General features: G+C 47.1%; 2 protein-coding genes across 4 annotated transcripts in view; one reads left to right on the top strand and one right to left on the bottom strand.

Moving 5' to 3' along the window:
* Positions 1 to 25,948, bottom strand: part of LOC122925110 (gastrula zinc finger protein XlCGF26.1-like) — a 213,175-nt gene that overhangs the window by 73,601 nt on the left and 113,626 nt on the right. The gene's annotated exons all lie outside the window — the stretch shown is intronic.
* The window catches only part of LOC122925099 (zinc finger protein 551-like), a 69,056-nt gene that overhangs the window by 34,335 nt on the left and 8,773 nt on the right, over positions 1 to 25,948 (top strand). Inside the window, exon 1 of one of the 3 annotated variants that reach the window (XM_044276610.1) lies at positions 21,250 to 21,299. The exons of the other annotated variants lie outside the window; for them this stretch is intronic. The gene's annotated coding sequence lies outside the window, so the exon portion shown is untranslated. Of the gene's footprint in view, positions 1 to 21,249; positions 21,300 to 25,948 lie in introns of those variants that run through there. 3 annotated transcript variants of the gene reach the window in all.

The raw sequence follows: 25,948 nt of genomic DNA, 5'->3' as shown, positions 1-25,948 counted from the left end.
AAGGTGGAGGTGGAGTACTGGTTTGGGCTGGTATCATCAAAGATGAGCTTGTGGGGCCTTTTCGGGTTGAGGATGGAGTCAAGCTCAACTCCCAGTCCTACTGCCAGTTTCTGGAAGACACCTTCTTCAAGCAGTGGTACAGGAAGAAGTCTGCAAGGTAAGAAAAACATGATTTTCATGCAGGACAATGCTCCATCACACGCGTCTAAGTACTCCACAACGTGGCTGGCAAGAAAGGGTATAAAAGAAGAAAATCTAATGACATGGCCTCCTTGTTCACCTGATCTGAACCCCATTGAGAACCTGTGGTCCATCATCAAATGTGAGATTTACAAGGAGGGAAAACAGTACACCTCTCTGAACAGTGTCTGGGAGGCTGTGGTTGCTGCTGCACGCAATATTGATGGTGAACAGATCAAAACACTGACAGAATCCATGGATGGCAGGCTTTTGAGTGTCCTTGCAAAGAAAGGTGGCTATATTGGTCACTGATTTGTTTTTGTTTTGTTTTTGAATGTCAGAAATTTATATTTGTGAATGTTGAGATGTTATATTGGTTTCACTGGTAAAAATAAATAATTAAAATGGGTATATATTTGTTTTTTGTTAAGTTGCCTAATAATTATGTACAGTAATAGTCACCTGCACACACAGATATACCCCTAAAATAGCTAAAACTAAAAACAAACTAAAAACTACTTCCAAAAATATTCAGCTTTGATATTAATGAGTTTTTTGGGTTCATTGAGAACATGGTTGTTGTTCAATAATAAAATGAATCCTCAAAAATACAACTTGCCTAATAATTCTGCACTCCCTGTATATGGGAGGGGGCTGGAGAGATGGTGTGATGGAATTTACATGGGACTCTATGGGGAGAAGGGAAATAATTGTCACGGCTGAGGATGGGGAAAACACTCAGCTGTGCGATGCCAGATGATGTTGGTTGCTGCCCGGCCAGGACGACAGAATTAGGGAGCAGGTCACCTCCTAACGCGTCCCTAACACTGACCCTGACTCCTAGCCGTATGAGCCAACCCTGATGGTAAGAGGGCTCATACACCGGAACCTAACAGTCCCTGCTAGCCCTCAGGGTGGCCCTGAACTAGGAGCAGGGTAAGACGACCTGTTCCTCCTAGGCACGGAGGAACAGGAGTCTCACTGGCCAAGCTTCAAGGAAAAGGGGTACAAAAACAGACCTATGGATATGGCAGGTGGCAGCTACCTGCCACAGCCTTGCTGACTGGATCCCTGTGCTGACACGCTGATGTCCACACCATACTTACATGGACACAGCCAACACACATACACACACAGGAACCCAGATCCATAGCTGCATTAAATAACAAAAGGAATACATCAACTGAACATATAAACATCTCTGACCACAAGGGTGGCCCTCACTGGCAGATGGTATAAAGTAGGAGGACGACTCCAGCAGATTATGGCTGAAGTACCCCCCAGACTACTGCTCTCAGCAGAGGCTATATAAGCCCAAGTAGCCACACCCACACAGACACATCCAGTGTTCACACACACAGAAGGGATTTAACCCTTCCTATACCAGGCATGAGAAAACAGCCACATAAAGGGGAAGTGAACAAACACCTATCACACAGCAGCTGTTACCGCTGGCAACAACATGCGTGGCAACCATGTCCTGGGAGCCAGCCAGAAGGCCGAGACACTGCCACCACATGTACACAAAGAACACGTTGCCGCAGACAACCGCAAGTGACGGAACACAGTGCACACACACATATAACACCCCGTGCACACCAAACGGATAAAAGGCACACCTATAAAGGGAGGTTGCCAGGTGCAACCGCATGCACATAGCAGCAAGCAGCCTAGCACAGCTCAGGCTGCTATACTGACAATAACAACATGTTGCCAGCGGCAACCACAAGTCCGGCAACAAACTAGCGGCACTCACCTGTGGTTGAACAACAAAACCAGACTGCAGGCAACAGCGTGCGGTACAGGAGTCACGACCATGACCATGGTCGTGACAATAATGTTATTTACATGGGACTGTATGGTGGAGGAACGGAGGAATATAACTACAGGAGGCATTATAACAGTAGGGGACAGTATAAATACTAGGGGCACTGTAGGGATATTATAAATCCAGGGGACATTAGGTGTTCCTATTACTAGTGGGGGCTCTATAGGAGGGATTTATAGATCTGCATTATTTCTACTAAGAGCATCATGGGGGCCTTATTACTACTGAGGGGTCTGTACAGAGCTTTATTACCACTGGGGGAACAATAGGGGGCTCTGTGAGGGTATTATTAATACTGGAGGCTATTCTACTAATGGGGACACTCTTGGGGAGCATTATCACTGTAGGGGGCAGTATTACTAATGAGGGCATTTTAGAAGGGAATTACTATTGGTGGGACTATGAGGAGTACTGTTACTATGGGGGTCACTCATTTCTCTTCAGGATAGTATTTGGATGTAGAAAGGTATGAGCTGCTGTATAGCAAGTACAGAAAAATGTCTTTGACACATCCGCATTTCCTTGCTGTGATGTTTCCCCTTATGACGTTGCAATCTCGCAGCACAAGGTTCTGTTTTCATTGTGTTGGTGACATACCAGGCTTCTCATCACTATGGTAAGCCGAGACTTCCGCCCAGTACTGAGCCCGGTGACGTCACCGGCCCAGATAGGTGTTCTCCACCGCTGATGGGGGCTGTTTTGGAGGCGGGTACTATGCAACTGATTGGGCACGAAGCCAGAAAACTCCTTTAAAAGGGCTTTCTGAGATCTTAATACTGATCTGATCGTTAGGGGTCCGACACCCCCACCAATCAGCTGTTTAAGAAGGCACCTGTGCTCCAGTGAGCGCCACGGCCTTCTCCGTGCTCACCGAGCATAGCGCTGTACATTGTATAGCGGCTACTTTTGGTATCACACTAAGCCTCATTCACTTCTATGGGGCTGAGCTGCTCCTAGGCCACATGACCAATGAACGTATCATCACTGGCCTAGGTAAAGCTGAGAGAAGGCTGCAGCGCTACTGAGAGCACTGTTGTCTTCTCAAACAGCTGATAGGTAGGGGTCCCGGGTGTCAGCCCCCACCGATCAGATACTGATGACCTATTAAGAGGATAGTGATCAGTATTAAAATCTCTGACAACCCCTTTAAGGACAGAGTGGCAATGGAAAGGGTAATTAAAAATGAAAAACCCATGCCACATCATCTGCTGGTGACAATGAGGGTGTCTGTAACTGCAGCTTTAAAGTTTCTGAATAGGTTAAGATTTAGCCCTGCTTTATCGGATAAAACTGCTTAAGGGTTGATCCTGCTGGAAACTTCTGAGGGAAGTAGCTACTAAATGGTTGCATTAGTCTTTCAACCCTAACCCATTCTATTCTATTGGATTCATTGTGCCAACAGAGCTTCATCACAAGCCCTCGCTATGAAAGCAAAATGGGGGAATGTTTTCCTGCTGTCAAAATGGAGACAAAAATTGTGGTAGTAGGGCTCATACACACAACCATTGGATGTTATGCGGTCTGTAAATTGGAGATCCGTAAAACACTTATAACGGCCGCGTGTGCATTCCACATTTTGCAGGCCGGAATGTCTGGCCCCTAATAGAACAGTCCAAAGCTTGTCTGTAATGCAGACAATAATAGGACATGTTCTATTTTTTGGCGGATATACGGACATGGAACGCACACATTTCCATTTTTTTTTACAGACTCACTGAAGTGAATGGTTCCGCATCCGAGCAAAAAAGAAAACGGAATGGACACAAAAAAAAAAGAATAATATAAAAATTCTAATTATTACTGTCACGGATGTAGTAGGGGAGAACACCAAAAGACAACGAGAAGGAAGGGAAAAAACTCTAGGCCGCACAGCTAGGGAAGGAAAAGGGTCACTCACCACCTATAAAACCCTGCTCCTGGCCCTAACTCCTATCCGTATGGGCACCTCTTGATGGTAGAGGTGCCCATACACAGGAACCTAGAAAACCCTGGTGGCCCTCAGGTGCCCTAATAGTAATGACAGGGCAAAGACAACCCGCTCCTTCCCTGGTGAAGGAACCAGCGTCTCGCTGAGGCCTAGTAAACAACAAAGGTGAGGGGGAATACAAAATACAACAAATGGAACACTTAACTTCTGAGGCTGATGGATGAACAGGACTTCAACTAGAACCACACTCCAGCTCTTCAAAAAACCAAATCAAGCTATCCAGAGCAAGGAGTGATGGGTAAAGTCAGACTAAATAGGGGGAGGTAAAGGTCACATACCAGCAACACACAGACAAAGTGAAACCAAAAGAGGCTGTCAGATCACTAACGTGCAGATAATCTTTCAGACCTTTTCAAACAGTACCCCCCTTCTACGAGTGACCTCCGGGCACCCAGGACCGACCTTATCAGGATGAGCTCTGTGGAATGCTCTTACCAGACGACTAGCATTAACATCGGTCGCTGGAACCCACATCCTCTCCTCTGGTCCGTACCCTCTCCAATGAACTATATACTGGAGGGATCTCCGGAGAACTCGGGAGTCCACAATCCTGCTGATCTGAAATTCTAAATTGCCGTCCACCATGACAGGAGCAGGAGTACGGCTCAACAGGTTCAACACATTTCTTTAACAACGATTTATGAAATACGTTATGGATTTTCAATGCCTGAGGAAGTTTAAGACAGAAGGCTACTGTCACCGCCAGTTCTGTGAGAAGGTCTGGCAGACGTTCTTCTCTACCTCTTGTATGATGTTCTTTGTTTTGGTTTCACTTTCTCATTCCACTTTCACTTTCCTTCTGCCAGGTGTCACTTATTTGGACTAATCGTCTTCCTTTATAATCCCTCCCATACTGCCTCACTTTGCGGTTTATACTACTTCCTGGATGAAGTGTTCACTGCTGGAGGCTGCTTCTGCTGTTTGTTCAGATAAGTCTTTTACTTTATTGTGTTTCCTTGCTGACTTGAATCTAGGTGACCCTGACTCCATCCGTATTAAGTGCAGGGAGCCGGTGGTCGTGTCCCCTCACTATTATAGGATTTTTAGGTGTCACACAGTATTAGGTACGCGGGCATGCAATCGTCTACTATACAGACCCTTGCATGTGCATAGCAGTCAGGGAGAGCTCTTAGGGTTTTATAGAACTCACCTATAAGCTCCTTAGTTGGGGATCAAGCCAGTCGCTCGTTTATTTATATGTTCCAGCTATCTGCTAACTTCATCCGTGACATTATAAACCGACATAACCGTCTTAAGCATGGATCCGGTTTCAGCATTGATTGACCACATGCAAGGTCTTTCGCTGGAGGTAGCAGATCTCCATAAAACTGTGTCTCAGTTTCAGGTGACCGGTTCTGCTGGCGTTCATGGAGTTTCTTCAGAGCCTAAGATCTCGCTCCCAGATACGTTCTCCGGAGGTAGTGAGAATTTTGTTCGCTTTAGAGAGGCTTGCAAACTCCATTTTCGCCTACTTCCCCATTCCTCTGGTAATGGGGAGCAGAGGGTGGGGATCATCATCTCGCTGCTCAGGGATGATGCTCAGTCTTGGGCCTTTTCGCTGCCGGTGGGGGCATGGCCCCTCCCATCAGTGGATGAATTTTTTGTAGCCCTGGGTCAGATATATGATGACCCGGATCGTATTGCTCTGGCTGAATCTAAACTGCATCTTTTATGCCAGGGTAAACAGTCCGCAGAGATATATTGTTCTGAATTTCGGAGATGGGCAGCTGATACTGGTTGGAATGATGCTGCACTCCGAAGTCAATTTTGCCCTGGTCTTTCGGAAAGATTGAAAGATGCATTCGCTCTTCATGAGAGACCAGCGTCGTTAGAGTCAGTCATGTCTCTAGCTGTTCGTATTGACAGGCGTCTTAGAGAGAGACAGGAGACTACTCTTTCCTGTCATACTCAGCCCAAGGACAGTGGGGCTGTCTCATTCAGTGCGCAGGGGTCTCAGTCTGTCTCAATCCGCTCTGAGGAGGAGGCCATGCAGATGGGTTTGATTGCCTCTGATAGTAGAGGATTCAGCTCTCAGAGGGTTTGTTTCTGTTGTGGGGGTATAAATCATTTGGCTAATGTTTGCCCCTCTAGGAGATTTATGGCATTTTCTGAGGGTAATAAAAACAGAACTAAAAAAACCTCTAAAAACTTTCCATTTGCTACTATTGGCAAGGTTGATGCAGAAATTGAAGATTTGCTGTTTGCTTGTAGTTCCCGTTTTCTCCTACCTGCCAGGGTGGCGCTAGACAGCAAGAACATTGTTTGTGAGATTTTTGTAGATAGTGGAGCAGCTGTCAATCTCATTGATAATCAATTTGCAACAACGCATGGTTTCCAGGAATGCACTTTGGAAAAGGATATACCTGTTTTTGCTATCGATTCCGCTCCACTTTCTCAAAGATCGTTAAAGGGCATAGTTCACAATATCCGTTTGACTGTGGGTGACGCTCATGTTGAGGATATGTCATGTTTAGTCTTAAGCAGATTACCTACTCCTCTAGTGTTGAGGCTACCCTGGCTCACTAAACATAACCCCACCATTGATTGGCAAGCAAGGCAAATAAATGGAGTGAGTTTTGCAGAGAGAATTGCCTCACGGCGTCTCTTTCAGAGGTTTCTACCAAGACTGTGCCATCTTTTCTCTCAGAATTTTCAGATGTGTTTTCCGAGAGTGGTGTCCAGGAGTTGCCCCCTCACCGGGAGTACGACTGCCCTATTAATCTCATCCCAGGCGCCAAGCTGCCAAAATCACGACTATACAATCTCTCCCTACCTGAAAGAGTCGCTATGCGTACTTATATCTTTGAAAGCCTGAGAAAGGGACACATCCGACCCTCGAAGTCACCTGTTGCCGCAGTTTTTTTTTTTTTTTGTTAAGAAAAAAGATGCTTCTTTAAGACCTTGTCTGGATTTCAGGGAGCTGAACCGTATCACGATTCGTGACCCATATCCGCTTTCTCTGATCCCGGACCTGTTTAACCAGATTGTGGGGGCTAAAGTTTTTTCTAAGTTGGATTTAAGAGGGGCATACAACCTGGTCAGGGTCAGAGAAGGAGACGAATGGAAGACGGCCTTCAATACCCCTGAGGGTCATTTTGAGAATTTGGTTATGCCCTTTGGTTTGATGAATGCCACAGCCGTTTTCCAACATTTTGTGAACAGCATTTTTTATCATTTAATGGGGAAATTTGTACTGGTGTATTTAGATGACATTTTGATTTTTTCCCCTGATTTCAAGACTCATCGGGACCACCTATGTCAAGTCTTGCTGATTCTGCGGGAGAATAAATTATACGCTAAACTGGAAAAATGTGTGTTTGCGGTTCCGGAGATTCAATTTCTTGGTTTTCTTCTCTCCGCTTCTGGTTTTCGGATGGACCCTGAGAAGGTCCGCGCTGTGCTTGATTGGGCGCTTCCTGAGAATCAGAAGGCACTGATGCGGTTTTTGGGTTTTGCCAATTATTACAGAAAGTTCATTTTGAATTATTCCTCTGTTGTTAAGCCACTCACTGATATGACTTAAAAGGGAGTGGATTTTTCCTCGTGGTCGGTAGATGCGCTTAAAGCCTTTTCTAGTATTAAAGAGAGTTTTGCTTCCGCTCCCATTTTGGTACAACCTGATGTCTCTCTACCTTTTAATGTTGAGGTGGATGCTTCTGAGGTGGGTGTGGGTGCGGTCTTATCTCAGGGTTCCTCTCCTGCCAAATGGCGACCGTGTGCCTTTTTCTCAAGTAAAACTACCGTCTGCTGAGAGAAATTACGATGTGGGAGATCGGGAGTTGTTGGCCATCAAATTTGAGGAATGGCGCCATTGGTTAGAGGGAGCCAGACACCCTATTACCGACCATAAGAATCTGGCCTACTTGGAATCGGCCAAGCGTCTGAACCCGAGACAGGCCAGATGGTCTTTGTTCTTTTCTAGGTTTAATTTTGTTGTTACGTTCCGCCCCGGGGTTAAAAATGTGAAGGCGGATGCCCTGTCACGTTGTTTTCTTGGAGGGGGGAACTCTGAAGACCCAGGTCCCATTTTGGCTGAAGGGGTGGTCGTCTCTGCTCTTTATCCTGATTTGGAGGCAGAGGCAGCCCAGGCAGAGGCTCCTGATCTTTGTCCTCCTGGGAGGTTGTTAGTGCCTCTCGCTTTACGACACAAGGTTTTTAAGGAGCACCCCGATACTGTCCTTGCTGGGAACCCGGGGAGTAGAGCCACAGTGGATCTCATTGCTCGGAGATTCTGGTGGCCGGCTCTTCGTAAGACGGTTGAGGGTTTTGTGGCAGCCTGCGAGACCTGCGCTCGTACCAAGGTCACTCATTCACGGCCATCGGGTTCTCTCCTCCCGTTACCCGTTCCTTCCCGTCCTTGGACGCATCTGTCCATGGACTTCATTATGGACCTGCCTCGTTCCTCGGGGAAGACTGTGATTCTGGTGGTAGTGGACCATTTTAGCAAAATGGCACATTTCATTCCCTTTCCTGGGTTACCCAATGCTAAGACGCTGGCGCAAGCGTTTGCTGATCATATTGTTAAATTGCATGGCATTCCTTCAGACATCGTTTCTGATAGGGGCACGCAATTTGTTTCCAGATTCTGGAAGGCCTTCTGTTCTCGCTTGGGGGTTTGGTTGTCGTTCTCTTCTGCTTTTCACCCGCAGTCGAATGGTCAGACCGAACGCGTCAATCAGAATCTGGAGACATATCTGCGCTGTTTTGTGGCGGAGAATCAGGAGGATTGGTATTTTTTATTTGTCCCTTGCTGAGTTTGCTTTAAATAACCGTCGCCAGGAGTCCTCTGATAAGTCACCATTTTTTGGTGCATATGGGTTTTATCCGCAGTTTGGGACATTCTCTGGAGAGGGGTCTTCTGGTTTACCTGATGAGATTTTCCTCGTCTTTGTCATTTATTTGGCAAAAGATTCAGGGTAATCTCAAGAGGAAGTGTGTGGCGGATAAGAGACGTGTGCCTGGTCCGGACCTGAATGTTGGTGATCTGGTGTGGTTGTCTACAAAGAATATCAAACTGAAGGTTCCCTCCTGGAAGTTGGGTCCTAAGTTTATTGGGCCTTACAAGATCTTGTCCGTCATCAATCCCGTTGCCTTCCGTCTTGATCTTCCTCAGACTTGGAAGATCCATAATGTTTTTCACAAGTCCCTATTAAAACCTTATGTCCAACCCACTGTACCCTCCTCTTTGCCTCCTCCTCCGATTATTGTTGATGGTAATCTTGAATTTCAGGTCTCTAGGATTGTGGATTCTCACATTATCCACGGTTCTCTTCAGTACCTCGTTCATTGGGAGGGTTATGGTCCTGAGGAGAGGATGTGGGTCCCAGTGGCGAACATTAAGGCCACTCGTTTCATCAGGGCTTTCCATAGGTCTCATCCTGAGAAGGTGGGCTCTGAGTGTCCGGAGTCCACCCGTAGAGGGAGGGGTACTGTCACCGCCAGTTCTGTGAGAAGGTCTGGCAAACGTTCTTCTCTACCTCTTGTATGATGTTCTTTGTTTCCTTCTGCAAGGTGTCACTTATTTTGACTAATCGTCTTCCTTTATAATCCCTCCCATACTGCCTCACTTTGCGGTTTATACTACTTCCTGGATGAAGTGTTCACTGCTGGAGGCTTCTTCTGCTGTTTGTTCAAATAAGTCTTTTACTTTGTGTTTCCTTGCTGGCTTGATTCTAGGTGACCCTGACTCCGTCTGTATTAAGTGCAGGGAGCCGGTGGTTGTGTCCCCTCACTATTATAGGGTTTTCAGGTGTCACACAGTATTAGGTACGTGGGCATGCAATCGTCTACCATACAGACCCTTGCATGTGCATAGCAGTCAGGGAGAGCTCTTAGAGTTTTATAGGGCTCACCTATAAGCTCTTTAGTTTGGGATCAAGACAGTCGCTCGTTTATTTATATGTTCCAGCTATCTGCTAACTTCATCCGTGACAGCTACAGGGTTAACAATGGCAGTGATCTTATATGGACCAATAAATCTTGGTCCCAACTTCCAAGAAGGCACCTTAAGTTTAATGTTTCTTGTAGACAGCCACACAGAATCACCCACTCTCAGGTCCGGACCACTCATACGTCTCCTGTCAGCCGCACGCTTATACTTTTTACCCATCTTTTCTAGGTTATTTTGGATTTTCCGCAAAATAGAAGACAAAGAAGAGGAAAATCGTTCCTCCTCAGGAAGGCCGGAATTATGAGCCCCAGAAAATGTACCAAACTGTGGAAGGAACCCATATGCCCCAAAAAACGGCGACTTATCAGTGGATTCTTATCTACGGTTATTTATAGCAAACTCAGCTAACAACAAAAATGAAGACCACTCTTCCTGATTCTCTGAAACAAAACATCTCAAGTAAGTCTCCAGATTCTGATTAGTGCGCTCCGTCTGTCCGTTCGACTGAGGATGAAAAGCCAAAGAGAAGGACAATTGTACACCCAGACGAGTACAGAACGCTCTCCAGAATCTAGAAACAAACTGAGTCCCTCTATCGGACACCACATCAGAGGGAATGCCATGTAGTTTCACGATGTTGTCAACAAACACCTGCGCAAGAGTTTTAGCATTGGGTAGACTAGGTAATGCAATAAAGTGTGCCATTTTACTAAAACGATCTACAACCACCAGAATCACGGTCTTTCCCGAAGAATTCGGTAAATCCGTGATAAAATCCATGGAAAAATGGGTCCAAGGTCTGGATGGGATGGGCAATGGAAGCAGAGATCCGGAAGGCCGAGTATGTGTCACCTTAGCACGTGCACAGGTACCACAGGCTGACACATAGTCCTCAATACACTTACGCAACCCCGGCCACCAGAATCTGCGAAAGATGAGATCGACAATCGATCTGCTCCCAGGGTGCCCAGCAAGCACCGTACAGTGATGTTCCTCGAACACCTTGTGACGTAATTCGGAGGGAACAAACAATTTCCCCTGAGGACAGGAGTCCGGAGCATCCTCCTGTGCCTCCAACACCCTGGCCTTGAGATCAGGATAAAGAGCGGATATAACTACCCCTTGAGATAAAATGGGACTAGAGTCATTAGACTCACCCGCCAGGAAAGCTACGTGACAAAGCATCCGCCTTTACGTTCTTAACCCCAGGGCTTAGCCGACTCCAGGTAGGCCAGGTTCTTGTGATCCATAATTACTGTAATAGGATGAATTGCTCCTTCCAACCAATGCCGCCATTCCTCGAATGCCAACTTAATGGCCAGCAATTCCCTATTCCCCACATCATAATTCCTTTCAGCAGTCGAGAATTTTTTAGAAAAAAAATGCACATGGGCGCCATTTACTGGGTGAAGGACCCTGCGACAATATTGCTCCTACCACAACCTCAGACACGTCAACCTCAACAATAAATGGCTGAGACACGTCCGGTTGCACCAGAATAGGGGCTGAAGCAAAACATTCTTTCATAGCAGAAAAGGCCTATAATGCCGCATCAGACCAGATAGAAATATCAGCACCCTTCCTAGTCATGTCTGTTAAAGGTTTAACCACAGATGAATAGTTCAAGATAAATTTACGGTAGTAGTTAGTAAACCCCAAAAACCGCTTTCAGATTTTCGGGTCGATCCCAGTCAAACACGGCATGGACCTTCTCGGGATCCATACGGAAACCTGAGGATGAGAGCAGGTAACCCAGAAATTGCACTTCCTGTACAGCAAATACCCACTTTTCCATCTTAGTATACAACTTATTCTCTCTTAGGATCTGTAACACCTGTCTCACATGATCCTGATGAGTCTCCATATTAGGCAAATAAATTAGTATGTCATCAAGGTATACAATGACAAACCTCCCCACCAGATGATGAAAGATGTCATTGACAAAGTGTTGAAAAACCGCAGGAGCATTGGTTAACCCAAAGGGCATGATCAGGTTTTCAAAATGACCCTCAGGGGTATTAAATGCGGTCTTCCACTCATCCCCCTCCTTGATCCTTACCAGATTATATGCCTCTCGAATTTAGAGAACACCTTGGCACCGACAATCTGACTAAACAAATCCGGAATCAAAGGAAGGGGGTAAGGATCACGGACGGTAATACGATTGAGCTCACGGAAGTCCAGACATGGCCTCAGGGTACCATCCTTTTTCTTTACAAAGAAAAACCCACTGGAGACTTGGATGGTCTAATATGTCCCTTTGCCAAACTCTATACTCTCGCATAGCCTTTCTTTCGGCTTCCCAAAGATTATACAACCGAGATTTGGGCAATTTAGCTCCGGGAATAAGATTGACGGGACAGTCATACTCCCGGTGTGGAGGCAACTCCTGATTACCACTCTCAGAGAACACATCAGAAAATTCAGAAATGAACGAGGGTACAGTTTTAGTGGTAACCATAGAGAATGATGCATTGAGACAGTTGTCCATGCAAAAATCACTCCAATCGAGAATCTGTCTCGCTTGCCAATCGATGTTAGGGTTATGTTTGCTTAACCATGGTAAGCCCAACACCAACGGAGTAGGCAGACCCTCCAATACATAACAGGAGATAGATTCCTGATGCAAATAACCCACTCTTAAATGAATGTCATTCACTACCTGCGACAGGCAATTTTGGGCAAGAGGTGCAGAGTCAATTGCAAAGACAGAAATACTATTCTCTAATGCATTAGTAGTCAACCCGTGAATACATACAAACTGTCCATCAGCCAAGTTAACTCCTGCCCCACTGTCGATAAATGCTTCGATTTTCATAGTTTTGGACTCTAGCGCCACCTCGGCAGACAGGAGAAAACGGGTACTACCAGTAAAAGACAAAAGTAGGTTTTCTTGCTCCCCACCCATACTACCAATAGTAATTTGGGGATTAAACGTTTTTTCCTTTTTGTTTACACCTTGATGCTGCAAGTATGGACAATTATTCACAAAATGTCCCCTCTTGCCACAACAAAAGCAGACTCCTTTCACATGACCCAAGCTTTTGCCAGTAGTTCCAGGAGTAGCTCCACCTAACTGCATAGGCTCATCACAAGGCACAACCACCAGTGTCTCTCCACCATAAGTGTCAAAGGAAGCAGTACCCTTATTGGACAGTACGTCCTGAAGGTGAGGACCCCTAGATCTCTCTCTCAGGCGTCTATCAAGACGTATAGCAAGGGACATAGCTGCTTCCAATGACTCAGGATTTTCATGAAAAGCCAATGCGTCCTGCAGTCTCTCAGAGAGACCCTGGCAGAATTGGCTATGGAGAGCAGAATCGTTCTACTCTGTATACATAGCCCATCTCCTAAATTCAGAGCAATAGGTCTCTGCAGAACGTTCTCCCTGCCGCAAACCTCGTAACTTGGTCTCGGCCTGAGAGACCCAAGGCTCTAAAGAATTAATCTACCGACCGGAGGGACGTTGATCCGGTCGACAGAGAAAAAGCCCAAGATTGGGCATCCTCTTTAAGCAAAGAAATAATCATACCCACACATTGACACTCATCACCAGAAGAGTATGGACGCAGCCTAAAGTATAATTTACATGACTCGCTGAACCGGATGAAATTGTCACTACCCCCGGAAAACCTGTCCGGGAGAGCTACCTTCGGTTCAGGACAGGCCTGGGACCCACCACCGGAACCAGCAGCCTGTGGACTCTGAATATGCAAAACCATTGCACGGAGGTCAGCTACCTCCAAAGTTAGATTCTGCAGCTGTTCGACCAGTGCAGTCGTAGCATCCATAGTGGCACAGATCAGAACAAAAAATGGCGGTGATGGCTCTGGATAATGTCACGGATGTAGTAGGGGAGAACACCAAAAGACAACAAGAAGGAAGGGAAAAGACACTAGGCCTCACCGCTAGGGAAGGAAAAGGGTCACCACCTATAAAACCCTGCTCCTGGCCCTAACTCCTATCCGTATGGGCACCTCTTGATGGTAGAGGTGCCCATACACAGGAACCTAGAAAACCCTAGTGGCCCTCAGGTGCCCTAATAGTAATGACAGGGCAAAGACAACCCGCTCCTTCCCTGGTGAAGGAACCAGCGTCTCGCTGAGGCCTAGTAAACAACAAAGGTGGGGGGGGGAATAGAAAATACAACAAGTGGAACACTTAACTTCTGAGGCTGATGGATGATGAATGATGAATGATGGATAATGGATGATGGATGAACAGGACTTCAACTAGAACCACACTCCAGCTCTTCCAAAAACCAAATGAAGCTATCCAGAGAAAGGAGTGATGGACATACTAGCAACACACAAACCAAAAGAGGCTGTCAGATCACTAACGTGCAGATAATCTTTCAGACCTTCTCAAACCTGACACATTACTGCGTCCCATAATGCTCAAACTATTAAAATATAATTATATAATGTGTGGTGAACAGCGTACTGGAAAAAAAAATTAAAATGGGCAATTTGCAAAAAAAAATATAAATAATTGAATAAAAAATAATCAAAAAGTCACTGAATGGTATCACTGAAAACTACAGATTGCCCCACAGAAAATAAGCCCTTAGCCCTCACACAGCTCCATGGATATAAATATAAAAAAGATAAGGGGGCATGGCAATGAAAAGAAAAAAAAAACATTTTTTTCAAAGTCGTTTTTCTTTTTAAGTATTAAAACACAAGAAAAACTACAGTATATAAATGTTGATTGCTTTAATTGTGCTGTCCCAGAGAATGAAGGTCATAGCTCAGTTTTACCGCATAGGGAATGCCTTAAAAACAAAACCCATACATTGTTTTTTATTTTCCAACTCCACATTAAAAAAAATATTTTTCCAGCTTCCCACTACATCATAGGCAATATTAAATGGTGCCATTTGAAAGTACAATTTGTCCCGCAAAAACGCAAGTTCTTATACAGCTATGCGAACCTCAAAAAGTTATGACTCCGGGAAGGCAGTCGTGAAGGCAGGAGTGAAAAACAGAACAGCAAAATCGGAAAATTACTGTGTCAGGAAAGCATAGCTGCCAACTGTCCTGAATTTGCCAGGACTGTCCACCTACATAGCTCCTCCCTTCTTGTCTTAACCATTAATCATGTGTCATACCCACACGCCTCTGATGGCTTCTGAACAGTGCCTCAGCCAGAGACGGGCCCTCAGGAACCAACAGCTCCCAGAGGAGGCTCCTCCGCCTTCATCAGGTGCATAACAGTAAGGGCTCATTCAGACGGCTTTACACAGATACAGTCCTGATCAAAAGTTTAGGACCACTTGAAAAATGGCAAAAAATCATATTTTCCATTGTTGGATCTTAACAAGGTTCCAAGTAGAGCTTCAACGTGCAGCAAGAAGAAATGGGAGTGAGACAGAACATTTTTTTGAGCATTCAATTAATTAAAAATAACGATTAAACTGAAACAGGCTGTTTTTCAGCTGATCCAAATTTTAGGACCACATGCCTTTAAAAGGCCAAATCTGTGCAAAGATGTGGATTCATTGTCATTCTCTGTCAGGTAGTCACACGTTGTGATGGCAAAGGCAAAAAAACTCTCCCTTTTTGAACGTGGCCGGGTTGTTGAACTGCACAAGCAGGGTCTCTCACAGCGCGCCATCGCTGCTGAGGTGAGACGCAGTAAGACAGTCATTTGGAATTTCTTAAATGATCCTGAGGGTTATGGAACAAAATAGTGAAGTGGAAGACCCAAAAGAATTTCATCAGCACTGAGCGGGAGGATCCAATTGGCTGTCCGTCAAGACACTGGACGATCCTCGACCCAAATTAAGGCCCTTACTGGTGCTGACTGCAGCCCCATAACCATCAGACGGCATCTGAGACTGAAGGGCTTCAAAAACAAAAAACGTCTTCAAAGACCTCGTCTCCTTGAACGCCCACAGAACTGCTCGTTTGGACTTTGCAAGAGAGCACCAAACATCGGACATTCAAAGGTGGAAGAAAGTTTTATTCTCTGATGAGAAAAAATGTAACCTTGATGGTCCTGATGGTTTCCATCGTTACTGGCATGACAAGCAGATCCCACTTGAGATGTTTTCTACGCGCCACAGTGGAGGGGGCGCCATAATGGTCTGGGGTGCTTTTTCCTTCAGTGGAACAATGGAGCTTCAGGAAGTGCAGGGGCGTCAAACGGCCGCTGGCTATGTCCAGATGTTGCAGAGAGCATTCCTCATGACTGAGGGCCCTCGTCTGTGTGGTAACGACTGGGTTTTTCAACAGGACAACGCTACAGTACACAATGCCCGCAGGACAAGGGACTTCTTCCAGGAGAATAACATCACTCTTTTGGCCCATCCTGCGTGTTCCCCTGATCTAAATCCAATTGAGAACCTTTGGGGATGGATGGCAAGGGAAGTTTACAAAAATGGACAACAGTTCCAGACAGTAGATGGCCTTCGTGCGGCCGTCTTTACCACTTGGAGAAATGTTCCCACTCACCTCATAGAAATGCTTGCATCAGGCATGCCGAAACAAATTTTGGAAGTGATAAACAATAACGGCGGAGCTACTCATTACTGAGTTCATGTTTGGAAGTTGGATTTCTGTTTTGGGGGGGTTTAGTTTATTTTTGGAGGTGTGGTCCTAAACTTTTGATCAGCTGAAAAACAGCCTGTTTCAGTTTATTAGTTGTTTTCTACAAATTAAATTGAATGCTCAAAAAATGTTTTGTCTCACTCCCATTTCTTCTTGTTGCATGTTGAAGCTCTACTTGGAACCTTGTTAAGATCCAGCCATGCTAAATAGGATTTTTTGCCATTTTTCAAGTGGTTTTAAACTTTTGATCAGGACTGTACTAGCCATGTGCTTCCCATCCTGCCCTCTGTAGAACTGTCCTATCCTTGTCCGCAAAATAGACAAGAATAGGACATGCTCTATCTTTCTTGCAGGGCTGCGGAACGGAACTACGGATGCGGACATCACACCGTGTGCTGTAGGCAACCCGCAGGAAAGATACTAGAGGGCAGATACACTGCCTGTCCCCCAAAAAAAGTCGCCACCTGGATTTAACTGATCAAATAGTTCTGAGCCTCCATTTGGATAATTACTGCTGGGCGATTATCTTTCAGCTGCCAACAAGTTATTTAACCCCAACTGGTGCAATGAGTTGCTTCTTATTTCTTAAACAACCATGTGGAAAGACACATCTTGTGGTCGTGGAAACGATGTTTGTCTGTTTGAGAAGGGTCAAATCATTGGCATGCATCAAGCAGAGAAAACATCTAAGGAGATTGCAGAAACTACTGAAATTGGGTTAAGAACTGTCCAATCTATTATTAAAAACTGGAAGGATAGTGGGGACCCATCGTATTCGAGGAAGAAATGTGGCGGGAAAAAAATCCTGAATGATCATGATCGGCGATCACTTAAATGTTTGGTGAAATCAAATCGAAGAAAAACAACAGTAGAACTCAGGGCTATGTTTAATAGCTATGTTCAGGGCTATGTTTAATAGTGAAAGTAAGAGCATTTCCACACCCACAATGCGAAGGGAACTCAAGGGATTGGGACTGAACAGCTGTGTAGCCGTAAGAAAACCACTGATCAGTGAGGCAAACCAGAATAAAAGGCTTCAATTTGCTAGGGAGCATAAAGATTGGACTCTGGAGCAATGGAAGAAGCTGATGTGGTCTGATGAGTCCAAATTTACCCTGTTCCAGAGTGATGGGCGCATCAGGGTAAGAAGAGAGGCAGATGAAGTGATGCCCCCATCATGCCCAGTGCCTCCTGTACAAGCCTGTGGGGGCAGTGCTATGATCTGGGGTTGCTGCACTTGGTCAGGTCCAGGTTCAGCAACAGAATGTGCTCCAAGAATGAGGTCAGCGACCACCTGAACATACTGAATGACCAGGTTATTCCATCAATGGATTTGTTCTTCCCTGATGGCACGGGCATATTCCAAGATGACAATGCCAGGATTTATCAGGCTCAAATTGTGAAAGAGCGGTTCAGGAAGCATGAGACATCATTTTCACCCATGGATTGGCCACCACAGAGTCCAGACCTTAACCCCATTGAGAATCTTTGGGATGTGCTGGAGAAGGCTTTGCCCAGCAGTCAGACTCTACCATCATCAATGCAAGATCTTGGTGAAAAATTAATGCAACACTGGATGGAAATAAATCTTGTGACATTGCAGAAGCTTCTCGAAACAATGCCACAGCGAATGTCTGCCGTAATCAAAGCCAAAGGCGGTCCAACAAAATATTTTTGGTGGTGACTTTTTTTTGGGGGACTGGCAGTGTATGTGCCACGTAGGTTGCTGATCTGAGTGATCTAATTCCAGGGATTGCAGTGTGGCTATTTCGGCACTACACCCAGGACTCCACATAAGGCTCCTTTCACACGAGCGAGTTTTCCGCACGGGTGCGATGCGTAATGTGAACACACAGCAAAATGTGGAAAACTCGCTAGGGTGAAAGGAGCCCTATGTGCACCACCGCTCCCATTCATTTCTATGGGGCCGACGGAAATAGCCGAGCCAGTGTTCGGCAGCCCCATAGAAATGAATGGAGGGCGGCTGTGCATCCACAGTGCACCGGCCGCAACTTTCGGGGCTCCATTCTCTGTGTAGGGGCGGGTCCGAAAGGTGGGATCCTAGCAATATGCCCCCCACTGTCTCAGATGGGAAAACCTCTTTAAGCCATCCTGTTGGGATAATTTTGTTGTTATTGTTTATTTTTATAAACCCTCATGCTGCATCCAATCCCGCCATTTGTAAAGCCAGCTCCCACGTTTGGTGGAAGATGCCGTCAACTGGTGGCTAAGGGTAACTGAATGCCGAATGGACTGAGGTTCTGGTGGCAGAGCAGGCCAAAGACTATCATATCCTTAAAGGGGTTATCTCACCTGCTGCCAGCGCGCCGTTCACTTCCTGGATTCTGGCTGGGGGCGGGCTTCATCTTGATTGAAGTCTTCTCCCGCTGGACGGAACGCGCATGCACCATGGTGACTTATTCCTGGCCAGCATAGTACAGAGCCGGCGTGCACGTTTGCGGCTCTGTACTATTCTGGCAGGAGAGAAGTCACCATCGCGCGTGCGCGTTCAGGACAGCGAGCGGCTCGGCCGGGAGAAAAGAAGGAGTCTTCTGCGCAAGCGCGGCCACCGGGATTCCGGAGAAGAGCGGTGGCCGTAACCAGGGGAGACCGAATGACAACAACGAGGTAAGTGGGGAGGAATTTTATCCTAAACGGTGGGAATTTGTTAATCAAATATATTTACAAAAATGATCATGAACAGATTTAACAGTGATCATTATGATGGTAATACCCCTTTAAGGCCTCATGCACACGGCCGTTGTTGTGGCCCGCAAAAAATGCGGCTCGGGTGCGGACCTATGAACTTCAATGGGGCCGTATCCGTTGCTCCGTTCCGTGGCCCCGCCCAAAAAATATAACATGTCCTATTGTTGTCCGTTTTGCGGACAAGAATAGGCATTTCTACAATGGGCCGCTTGTTCTGTTCAGCAAATTGCGGAAGGCACATGGGCGGCTTCCGTTTTTTGTGGATCTGCGTTTTTTGTGTAACGGTCTTGTGCATGAGGCCTATGGCAGAAATCATGGCCCGGCTGGCGGTTTGAGAAAAATAAGCCGCCCTGCTCCCAAATGTTTGACTTACTACACTTTGTGCGCAAGGGGCTACAACCCAAGACTCTGAGTCCAGCGGCCACTGTCAACCGAATCGCACTCGACCGCCATGTGAGTGGACTTCCTTGGGACATTCACCGCTGGCGAAGTGTTTTGGTAACATTTACGTCTGTTTCCAGCTCTAAATGTAAGTGAATTTGCTGGGGCTGGAGTTCTGGGGCGACATGACCCGGACACCCCCTCGCCCCACCCAGCTGTCACACCGACTGTTAAAAAAGGGGACTTGAGACTATTTTGGAGCTGAGCACCAGCAATGTGCACATGTACCAAACCAGCAGGTATTATTCCTGCACCGGCCGGGGGTGACCCTGCTGACACTACATACAGATCTCTACATGCACATTACACACACACAGCTCTGCTGTATACAGACAGCACAATACATGTACATTACACATACACAGCTCTGCTGTATACAGACAGCACAACTACATGTACATTACACATACACAGCACTGCTGTATACAGACAGCACAGCTACATGTACATTACACACACACAGCTCTGCTGTACACAGACAGCACGACTACATGTACATTACACATACACGGCTCTGCTGTATACAGACAGCACAACTACATGTACATTACACATACACAGCTCTGCTGTATACAGACAGCACAACTACATGTACATTACACATACACAGCTCTGCTGTATACAGACAGCACGACTACATGTACATTACACACACACAGCTCTGCTGTATACAGGCAGCACAATACATGTACATTACACACACACAGCTCTGCTGTATACAGACAGCACGACTACATGTACATTACACATATACAGCTCTGCTGTACACAGACAGCACGACTACATGTACATTACACATACACAGCTCTGCTGTATACAGACAGCACAATACATGTACATTACACATACACAGCTCTGCTGTACACAGACAGCACGACTACATGTACATTACACATATACAGCTCTGCTACACAGACAGCACAATACATGTACATTACACATACACAGCTCTGCTGTACACAGACAGCACGACTACATGTACATTACACATACACAGCTCTGCTGTATACAGACAGCACGACTACATGTACATTACACACACACAGCACTGCTGTATACAGACAGCACAACTACATGTACATTACACATACACAGCTCTGCTGTATACAGACAGCACAACTACATGTACATTACACATACACAGCTCTGCTGTACACAGACAGCACAACTACATGTACATTACACATACACGGCTCTGCTGTATACAGACAGCACAACTACATGTACATTACACACAGCTCTGCTGTATACAGACAGCACAACTACATGTACATTACACATACACAGCTCTGCTGTATACAGACAGCACGACTACATGTACATTACACATATACAGCTCTGCTACACAGACAGCACAACTACATGTACATTACACATACACAGCTCTGCTGTATACAGACAGCACGACTACATGTACATTACACATATACAGCTCTGCTGTATACAGACAGCACAACTACATGTACATTACACATATACAGCTCTGCTACACAAACAGACAGCACAACTACATTACACATACACAGCTCCACTCCTCATACATCGCACACACAGCTCTGCTGCATACATCCTGACATCACTTCAGCTTATCCAGCCCAACAGAGAGAGCTGGTCATGTGATCCCTGACTCCTCCCACACATGTGACTGATCACATGGCGGTGACGTCATCACAGGTCCTGTCACCTCACCACACGGCTCCTGTACAGCTGGAGGTGAGTAGTTACTCAGGATGACTGGGGCAGGTTTATTATTAACTCTTTCGTCTCTCTGACCGTCCCTTATATACTGCCCTCATCCGCCTCATCTATGTTCCCACAAACTTCCGCCACCACCATACCGCTTAGCACAGGGAGCAGTAACCTTCGGCATTCCAGCTGTTGTGAAACTACAACTCCCAGCATGCTGCTTTCAATCCTGTGGGCGTTCAGACAACAGCCAAGCAAGTGTGCATGATGGGAGATGTAGTTACACAACACCTGGAGTTGCTGATCACCGGCCTAGCCTATAAGAAGGCCACGGACGGCCATTGTCGGCGACATGAGCTGGGGCAAATTGGTTTTAACACTAAGCCACGCCTCTGACTCCGCCCAGTCACCTTAGTGCAGGGGTCAGCAACTGTCAGCCACCCAGCTGTTGTGAAACTACAATTCCCAGCATGCTCCATTCATTTCTATGAGAGTTCTGAGAAGAGTGGAGGGAAATATGCATGCTGGGAGTTGTAGTTTCACTACAGCTGGACTTCCGGATGTTGCCTACCCCCCTGCCTTAGTTATGCCCCCTTTGTCCCTTACACCATAGTTATGTCCTCTTAGTGCCCCCCACACAGTAGTGATGTCATGGCACCTGCTGCGTTGGCTATAGGGTGGCCGGGCGTCCGTTTTTCTGACTCTCTGTCCTGGACGGACACTGGGATGTCCTTCTTTCTAGTAGCATTGTGCTGTCTGAGCGTGAGCTGCAGGCACAAACTGACCCTCACCCCCCCCCCCTACTCTTAAATCTTTGTAGACGACAGGGACGTGACCTTGTGGAGTCCGGGGGCATGGGCAGAGTGTCCGACTGGCCACCCTAGCTGGCTCCAACAGCGGTGCCCAACCACCGGGCCGCAGCCCAGGACCGGGCCCTGGAAGATTGTTTGCCGGGCCGCTGCAATTAGGGTGGCCAGACGCCCCGCACAACTCTCTCCATGAGTGGAGGCTGAATCTAAATTCAGAACGCGGCAGCCTAAAGCACTCGCAGTACGCATGCGCCGCTCTGAGTTCTCCCACCAGCTGAGTACGTTCTTCAGACCAGCGTTAGCAACTATCACCGATACGCCGCTCACTCCTGCATCACATGATGAGGATGGCCCGACCCTTATATTACCTGTCATGTGGCAGTCACGTGGTGCGGTCGTCTGCTATGAGACATGTATCCATGGAAATGAGGAGGTCGAGAGCGCGTGTGTCGCATAGCGGGGAGGTCTCTGTGGGGAGCATAGCGTGGAGGTCTCTGTGGGGAGCATAGCGTGGAGGTCTCTGTGGTTAGCATAGCGTGGAGGTCTCTGTGGGGAGCATAGCGTGGAGGTCTCTGTGGTTAGCATAGCGTGGAGGTCTCTGTGGGGAGCATAGCGTGGAGGTCTCTGTGGGGAGCATAGAGTGGAGGTCTCTGTGGGGAGCATAGAGTGGAGGTCTCTGTGGGGAGCATAGAGTGGAGGTCTCTGTGGGGAGCATAGAGTGGAGGTCTCTGTGGGGAGCATAGAGTGGAGGTCTCTGTGGGGAGCATAGAGTGGAGGTCTCTGTGGGGAGCATAGAGTGGAGGTGTCTGTGGGGAGCATGTAGTGGAGGTGTCTGTGGGGAGCATAGAGTGGAGGTCTCTGTGGGGAGCATAGAGTGGAGGTCTCTGTGGGGAGCATAGAGTGGAGGTCTCTGTGGGGAGCATAGAGTGGAGGTCTCTGTGGGGAGCATAGAGTGGAGGTCTCTGTGGGGAGCATAGAGTGGAGGTCTCTGTGGGGAGCATAGAGTGGAGGTCTCTGTGGGGAGCATAGAGTGGAGGTCTCTGTGGGGAGCATAGAGTGGAGGTCTCTGTGGGGAGCATAGAGTGGAGGTCTCTGTGGGGAGCATAGAGTGGAGGTCTCTGTGGGGAGCATAGAGTGGAGGTCTCTGTGGGGAGCATAGAGTGGAGGTCTCTGTGGGGAGCATAGCGTGGAGTTCTCTGTGGAGAGCATAGCGTGGAGGTCTCTGTGGAGAGCATAGCGTGGAGGTCTCTGTGGAGAGCATAGCGTGGAGGTCTCTGTGGAGAGCATAGCGTGGAGGTCTCTGTGGGGAGCATAGCGGGGAGGTCTCTGTGAGGAGCATAGCGAGGAGGTCTCTGTGGGGAGCATAGAGTGGAGGTGTCTGTGGGGAGCATAGCGGGGAGGTCTCTGTGGGGAGCATAGCGGGGAGGTCTCTGTGGGGAGCATAGCGGGGAGGTCTCTGTGGTTAATTACTGTGAAGTGGGGACTGCTGAAAGGGGGAAATAAATACTGTGAAGACTGCTGAAGGGGTTAAAGGGGTTCTGCACTTTGTTTTAACTGATGATCTATCCTCTGGATCAGCTGTTTGAAAAGGCAGCGGCGCTCCAGCAGCGCCGCAGCCTTCTCACTGTTTACCGCCGGCCCACTGACGTCACGACTAGTATCAACTAGCGTGGGCGGGGCTAAGCTCTGTTCACTTGAATGGAGCTTAGCCCCGCCCATGCTAGTTGATACTAGTCGTGACGTCAGTGGGCCGGCGGTAAACAGTGAGAAGGCTGCGGCGCTGCTGGAGCGCCGCTGCCTTCTCAAACAGCTGATCCAGAGGATAGATCATCAGTTAAAACTAAGTGCAGAACCCCTTTAATAACTACTGTGAATGGGGGATGCATCTTGTGTTTTGTTATGCGCGTGAATCAGTTAGCGCCGACCAGCACCCCTAAGCCCCGCCCACCCCATAAGCCCCGCCCAAGAGCTCCACCCGATCCCTCGGGAAATTGTCTTGCATGAAACTGGTCCTTGGCGCAAAAAAGGTTGGGGACCACTGAGCTACAAGATCAGAGTCCGGCCTGCTCTGTTTCTTGCTTGCCCGATTACGTCGGAGCACAGGCCGCCTAATGGCTCCCTGCTTCACCATTGCATTCAGCCGTTTCTGCATCCTCAGAACAGGGCACGGCACACCTCACCCATCCTGGGACTGTCCTGCTGGATCCGGGACAGTAGGTAGATATGCCCATCACGGGTGAGACCCTTCCCACCAAACACCTTTGTAGACTGTCTGGCGGCACTGACCATGAGGCTGCCGCCATGTGAGCTCCCACGAACCTGAGCCTTCTAAGATAACACCTGATGCCTTCATGGCTTCTCACTCAACATTTTTGTTTTTCCTCCCCGGATTGCAAGAGCCTTAACTTTTTTATTTTTCTGTCGACATATCTGTATGAGAACTTATTATTTGCAGGGCGAGTTTAACTTTTCAGTTGAACCATTACGGTGGCTCAGTGGTCAGCACTGGTGCCTTGCAGCGCTGGGGTCCTGGGTTCAAATCCGACCAAGGACAACATCTGCATGGCGTTTGTATGTTCTCCACGTGTTTGTGTGGGTTTCCTTCTGGTTCTCCAGTTGACTGATAGAGAACTTAAATTGTGAGCTCCATTGGGGACAATGTGATGATTACGTCTGTAAAGCGCTGCGGAATATGTCAGCGCCATATAGATGCGTAAGTCTAGTTTCACACCAGTATCCAGCAGGCTGTTCTCTCTGCATTCTGGCGAAGGCTACTTTCACACTAGCGTTTTTGCTGGATCGGGCAGGGCTCACCAAAAACACTTCCGTTATTGATGATACAACCGTCTGCCTCCATTATGAACGGATCCGGTTGTATTATCTTTAACATGGCCAAGACGGATCCGTCATGAACTCTACTGAAAGTCAATGGAGGACGGATCCGTCATGAACTCCACTGAAAGTCAATGGAGGACGGATCCGTCATGAACTCCACTGAAAGTCAATGGGGGATGGATTCGTCATGAACTCCACTGAAAGTCAATGGGGGATGGATTCGTCATGACCCACAATGCAAGTCAATGGAGGACGGAACCGTCATGAACTCCACTGAAAGTCAATGGAGGACGGATCCGTCATGAACTCCACTAAAAGTCAATGGAGGACGGATCCGTCATGAACTCCACTGAACGTCAATGGGGGATGGATTCGTCATGACCCACAATGCAAGTCAATGGAGGACGGATCCGTCATGAACTCCACTGAAAGTCAATGGGGGACAGATCCGTCATGAACTCCACTAAAAGTCAATGGAGGACGGATCCGTCATGAACTCCACTGAAAATCAATGGAGGACGGATCCGTCATGACCCACAATGCAAGTCAATGGAGGACGGATCCGTCATGAACTCCACTGAAAGTCAATGGGGGATGGATTCGTCATGACCCACAATGCAAGTCAATGGAGGATGGATCTGTTTTCTATTGTGCAGATTGTGTCAGTGAAAACGGATCCGTCCCCATTGACTTACATTGTGGGTCATGACGGATCCGTCTTGCTCCGCATCCCAGGACAGAAAGCAAACCGCAGCATGCTCTGAACTGGATTATTTATTTCTACCATTTTTATATACATCTGGCTTTTTGATAATTTTTTGGGGGCAGCAAGGTGACCAAAAAACAATTGTGGGTTTGCGTTTTTTGTTTTTTTTTAACGCTGTTTAATAGAAAGTGTGTAATAAATAATGTTATATTTTAATATTTCAGAACTTTTCGGATGCCGCTGTACCAGTTATGCTTTTTTTTGTTTTAATTTTATGAGAAATGGTTAAAGTTTTTTTTTGTTATTTTTAATATTTCTGCATTTTT

Source organism: Bufo gargarizans, chromosome 1 (assembly GCF_014858855.1).
Source record: "Bufo gargarizans isolate SCDJY-AF-19 chromosome 1, ASM1485885v1, whole genome shotgun sequence".
Taxonomy (NCBI): domain Eukaryota; kingdom Metazoa; phylum Chordata; class Amphibia; order Anura; family Bufonidae; genus Bufo; species Bufo gargarizans.
The sequence above is the reverse complement of the archived record's forward strand: the minus strand, read 5'-3'. Positions and strand labels throughout refer to the sequence as shown.